The sequence below is a fragment of the Orycteropus afer genome, unplaced genomic scaffold (genome assembly GCF_000298275.1).
Source record: "Orycteropus afer afer isolate SDZICR_OR568_19922 unplaced genomic scaffold, OryAfe1.0 scaffold00021, whole genome shotgun sequence".
Taxonomy (NCBI): domain Eukaryota; kingdom Metazoa; phylum Chordata; class Mammalia; order Tubulidentata; family Orycteropodidae; genus Orycteropus; species Orycteropus afer.
In genome coordinates, this window is record NW_006921608.1 from 1,271,316 (window position 1) to 1,277,982 (window position 6,667).

Below are 6,667 nucleotides of genomic sequence, written 5' to 3' on the forward strand. Positions count from 1 at the left end.
CCTAAGGCACTTGACTGCTAACCAGAAGGCTGGCGGTTCAAACCCACCAGCCGTTCCTCACAAGGAAGGTTGGGTAATCTACTTCTGTAGAGATACCACCTAGGAAACCCAAGGAGGGGCCGCTGTGCGTCAGGTCTGACTCTGACTGGACAGCAGTGAAATTGGTTTATTTATTCATTTATTTTTCCGGGTGTAATTGTTCGAATAAATATCAATGTCACAGAATTTTCACTCAAAAAAAAGTCTAAGTCTTTATTTTTTCTGTGGGTTCTCAAGTTCAAAACTCTGACTTTATCTTATTGCTCAGATCATGTACATTTACCTCATGGATCCAGGTGAGACCGCACCTGTTTCACTTTTCCCTTCCATTCCTACACTTTACTCACTTTCCTGTTCTCGAGACAAGTCATTCCCTATAATATGTTACATATGAATCAATCTTTGTAAAATGTATACTGGTATTTTGTTCATGAGTGTGGCTTTTATTGACATGTGACAGCATCCATTACATATTTCAAGTATTATAGTTTTGAGCAGAGGAATGACAGTATCACTCTGAGAGCTGTGAGGATGAAGGAAGAACTCAAGTTGGGCAAGAACAGAAGCAGGGAACTTATTGCTGGAAAATCAGACTTATTGCAATAGGTCAGGGGAGAGGGGATGGTGGCTTTGACAAGGTTGGAGTAAAGGAGAGGGTAAGACCTGATAGGGATTTCCAAGGAAGAACCAACAGATCTAATAACAGTTTTGATATCCAGTGTGATTAAAAGAAAAAAGAGAGAGAGAATTGGAGATGACCCATTATTTAGCCTGGGCTAAACAATGTAACTGTAAATGAGCAGCAACATTTTCTGGGAGGGATAAGAGGCTACAGTTCTGTTTTGGGGTGAGGAGAAGTCCTTCAGGCAAACCATGGCTGTCTCTATTCCCTTCCCTGCTGACACATTTAGGCCTCAGAACAAACCCCCAACTCCACTGAGGACTGATGTTTGTTAACAGGGTTAAAAAGATATAATTAGTCACTTAAGGCGGAAGGTATAAAATAGCTGGGAGAGGAAGTTGCTTGAGTCTCCTCAGCTATGGTGTAGGGGGAGCACACATAGCATAAGCCTACAATTCCACCTGAGTATACCTACTTGGCCAAGGGGAGACCAATAGTAGGTAGAATTCTATTTAAGGCACTCACCTATGGCACAAAGTAGGATGTGCAAAGGAAAGGCATTATCTCTGCCCAGCCAGCTTCTGAGGGGGCACTGCTCATAAGGGAGCTTTCCTGTTGTTTACTGTCTGATTCTTGGAAGTAATAAAAGCTACTTCCTATGCGTGGATGTGTGTTCAGGCTCTGATTGGAAGGATGTGATGTTTATGGAACAATCCTTATTAGTTATTGTTTTCCTTTTTCTAATGGCCCCTTGCTATCTCAAAGTTGGGTACAACTTGTGAGCACTATGCACATTTAGAGGTTTGTCTCATATTTGGATCTGTTAAGTTTGAAAATTTTATTTAATACCCAAGCAGAACTAACACTTCAATATTTGGATCATATGAATATACATCTAAAGATTGACTAAGATGATGAAGAAGAAATGTGGATGTTTTTTTTAAAACATGACCTTGAATGAGATAATCTCAGAGCAAGGAAATAGGAGACCCAGTTAAAGAGCCCTGAAACACATTGGAAATTGACAGACCAGGAAGAGTAGTACCAGGAAAGGAGATAATAGCAACCTAGGACTCAGAGATCCACACAAAACACAGGTGAAAAGAATGAAGCCTATAGTTCCCTAGAGGAAAACTCAAAAAAGCATTTTGAGAGGTTGATCAACTCTGCTGAATGTTGCTAAGAGCCCCATAAGATGGAGATGGAGAACTGACCGTTGCATTTGTAATATTAAAGTAGCTGATCTAGTGGCATAGTGCCTAAGGCATTTGACAGCTAACCAGAAGGCTGGTGGTTCAAATCTACCAGCCACTCCTCAGAAGGAAGACTAGGCAATCTACTTTCATAGTGATACCACCTCAGAAACCCAAGGAGGGGTCACCATGAGTCGGATCTGACTGGAATACAGTGAATTTGGTTTTTGGTTTTTGATCTTGACAAAAGCAATTTCAGTCAAGTGCTCAAGATAAAAGCCTATCTGGACATTGTATAGTGGTTGAGGAGATGGCGATGACAGACATGAAGTATAGACCATGCTTTTGAAGAGTTTTCTTAAAAAGGGAAACAGAGAAATAGAGTAGTCAAGGGAAGACTTTTTTAAGATGGAAAATATTGCAGCCTATTTCCATGGTGATGGGAATGATTCAGGATGAGGGCAGAATTGTTGATGTGGGATGTTGTAGTTCTTGTTATCATCTGTGGAGTCCCATGAACAATAGAACAAAGTGTACTCAGTCCTGAGCCATCCCCATGATGAGTGTGGTCCCTAGGAGAACTTCAGAAGTGTCTTATGTGTTCAGAGGGGCCACTACCAAGGTATATTCTCAACAGCAAGAATAAAATAAATCAAATTATATAACAAATCATAATAAACGCCTGTAAAAATTCTGCCCAAAGCAGAATTAAATTCTTCATCACTGTTAGGAACACAGTTTGCTCATCTTCAGGTACCTTTCTGTCTCCTCTTTTTAAAGCACTCTCTCTTTACAATGCATTTTGCAAGGTGTTTAAGAAATGAATGAGGTGCACTAGGAAATGTAAAATAAAATTATTAATTTCCACTCATTTGGGCTTTCAAGTTCAATCTGTCCAATTACAACTCTCCAAGAGCTCTCATAAATCCCATTGGAACACTCTGGTTATCCAGCTCATACTGACCTTTCCTTTCTCTGTGTGCCTAAATCTCATAATGTCTTGCTCTTTAGAATAATTTATGTCATTAACCATTAATGTATATTACTATGTGATTGGCTCTCAACAACCAAACTATTTTAAATCAGTATTCCTCAAAGTGTGGGCCAGGACTCCTGCACATCCACAACATGCACCTCTAGTGCATCAAGCTCACTGCCTACATCAAGTTGCACAGTGGTTCCTATGCCAGCTGCACACCCTGCTGACAAACTGGGCTGCCTCAGCTTCAGTCTCAGCTAGTTCAGGTCCTAGCTGTAGTGGTCCATGTGACACTGCAGCCTCTGCACCCTGGTGGCACATCCTCTTCTATTTGTTCAACAAGCTCCTTCAAAACACGGTCACCCTCTTTCACTTCTACTGGTTCCTGTGCATCATGACTTTTGCTGCTAAGTTGCTGACAGGCCAAATGCTGGAGCTAAATGATGTGAAGGAGCAGACACTGTGGAGACCCAGACACTGAGAGCTCAAAGTCCCGCAGAGGTGACTACTGTCTGAGCTCTGTCCATGGGTGGGCCCTGGAGGCACTGACTCGGCTCAGTGGACATGGAAGATACCGTCTGGAGTGTGTCCAAACCAAAGAGTACAATAAGAACATGCTGTTTTCATTGTGTGCCACAGAATCAACTCACAGTGACACTGTAGGACAGGATAGAACTGCACCGTAGTGTTTACAAGTCTGTAATCTTTATGGAAGAAGATTGTCAAATCTTTACCCAGCAGAACAGCTAGTGGGTAAGGACCTCAAAAAGGTGTAGGGGGACTGATGAGGTCTTTCTTCCTTTTCCAACTACGTATCTGCATGAGGACTACTTTTTTCAAAATGTTCAACTGAAACGACATATCAAAACAGACTGAAAGGAGAAACAAATATAAGAATACTATAACATTTATTCTATAAAGAGATTGGCCAAACTGTAAACAATGCCAATCTACTCACAGTTTTTTGTCTTTTTGAAAATAAATTGTTTCTTTTTAGTTGACATGAAATCATGTTGTTGTTGTTGTTGTTATGTGCCGTGAGTGGGACCCGACTCATAGCGACCCCTCCTTGAGTTTCCGAGGCAATATCACTACGGAAGTAGATTGCCCCATCTTCCTTCCGAGGAGTGGCTGGTGGATTTGAAATCATAGTCATTATTAATGAAGTACATACTTTTTATTTTAATATGCAATGTTGTTGTTGTTGTTGTTATGTGCCGTCGAGTCGGCCCCGACTCATAGCGACCCCTCCTTGGGTTTCCGAGGCAGTATCACTACGGAAGTAGGATTGCCCAACCTTCCTTCCGAGGAGTGGCTGGTGGGTTTGAACCACCAGCCTTCTGGTTAGCAGTCAAGTGCTTTAGCCACAATAGGTTTATTATTTCTAAGTAAAATAATAATTAAATATATTTAAGTTTTTTGTTTTAAATTCTAATATGGTAAAGACAGTTTGATATGACACTATCGTCCCTCCAGTAGAGATTTTAGTTAACTTGTACACCCCTACCACATATGTTTACACCGAATTATTTTAAATGATTTTACAGACAATACAGCATGATTGTAATTGCTATCGATAAGTTGTACACCTATAAAAAGTCAAATCTCAAAACTTGTATGATAGATATAGTTATAACATCAACCAGAAATAAACAAGAACAAAAACAAAAACAGAGTAGCTGGTGAGACTGCATATGTACAACCAAACATCATGGAATTTGGTTCCTTGGTTTGGAGATGTAGGGTCATGCTTTCCTGGGACATTTGAATTAATTGGCTTAATAGTGTGCTTAGTGTATCTGTTCTACTTCCCTCATTCATTTCTTAGTGCCTGGGACCTTCAAAGCTTGCAAGCAGCCATTCAAGGCACAACAACTGGTCTTTACTCATGTGCAGCAACAGCAGAAGGAGAGACAGGAATTGTTAAACACCATAGAATCATTCTGACTCACAATGACTCTATGTACAACAAAACGAAACACTGCCTGGTCCTGTGCCTTCCTCACAACTGTTGCTATGTTTGATCCAATTGTTGGAGCTTCTGTGTCAATCCATTTTACTGAGGGTTTCCCCCTTTTTTTGGCTGACCCTCTACCTCACCAAGTATAATGTCTTTCTCCAGGTGCTGGTCCTTCCTGATAATGACCAAAGGACATGAAATGAAGTGCTGCCGTGCCATTTATCAAGTTGTTCTTACTGGTCCAGTTGAGAGACTTTTTGGTCTATTTGTGTTCAGGTATAATTCATACTGAAGGCAGTAGTCTTTGATGATCATCAGTAAGTGCTTCAAGTCATCTTCACATTCAGCAAGAAAATTGGTGTCATCTGTGTATTGTTGTGTTGTAGTTAGGTGCCGTTGAGTGGTCTCTGGCTCATAGCGACCCTATGCATACCCTATCTGTGTATTACAGGTGTTAATGAATCTTCCTCCAGTCTTGATGGCACATTCTTCAGATAATCCAGCTTCTCAGTTCATTTGCAGCTAACAGATAGTATAAGTACGGTGAAAGGACACAACCTCATGCATGCCTTTCCTGATTTTGAGCCAGGGGACATCCCCTGGTTCTGTTCTAACAACTACCTCTTGGTCTATGTAGGTTCCACATGAGAACAATTAACAGTTCTGGAATTTATATTCTTTGCAATGTTATTCATAATTTGTTACAATATCCACACAGTCCAACACCTTTGCATAGTCAATAAAACAAGTACCATCATCTTTCTGGGATTCTCTGCTTTCAGCAAAGCTTCATCTGACATCAATTATGGTATCTCTCATCCTAAAAACTCAAACTTACTGCCATTGAGTACATTCCAACACATAGTGACCCTTCTTTGAGTTTCAAGGTGGTATCTCTATGGAAGGAGATTGCCCAGTCTTCCTTCTGAGGAGTGGCTGGTGGGTTTGAACCACCAGCCTTCTGGTTAGCAGTCAAATGTCTTAGGCACTACACCACCAGAGCTCCTTGCTATGAATATCTCATCCTCTATACTCTCTTTTAACCCAGCTTGAATTTCTGGTAGTTCCTTGTTTTTGTACTGATACAACCATTATTAAATTCTCTTTAGTATAATTTTATTTGTGTGTGATATTAATGATAGTGTTCAGTAATTTATGAATTGTATTGGATTATCTCTCTTTAGAATGGGCATGAACATGAATCTCTTACAGTCATTTGACCATGTAGCTGTCTGCCAAATTTCTTGGCATAGACAAGTGACCACTTCCAGCATTGTATCTATTTATTGAAACATCTCAATTGGTATTCTGTCAGTTTCTAGAGCTTAGTTTTTCACCAATGCCTTCAGTGCAGCTTGGATTTCTTCCTTCAGTACAAGTGGTTCTTGATCATATGATACCTCCTGAAATTGTTGAACATCAACCAATCCTTTTTGGTACAATGACTTTGTATTCCTCCCATCTTCTTTTAATGCTTCTTGTATCATTCAATATTTTGCCCATAAAATCTTTCAACATTTCAACTCCAGGCTTGAGTTTTTTCTTCAGTTCTTCCAGCTAAGCATATTTTTCAGTTTTTGTTTTCTAATTCCAGGTCTTTTCACATTTCATTATAATATTTTACTTTGTCTTCTCAAGCCTGCCTTTGAAAACCTCTGTTCATCTCTTTTATTTCATCATTTCTTGTTTTGCTTTAGCTACTCTACACTCAAAAGCAAGTTTCAGAGTCTCTTCTGACATCCATTTTAGTCTTTTCCTTCTTTTCTGTTTTTTAATGATTTAAGCTTTCTTCTTGTATGATGCTTTTGATGTCTTTCCACAACTCATCTGGTCTTTGGTCATTAGTGTTCAATGTGTCAAACATATTCTTCAGA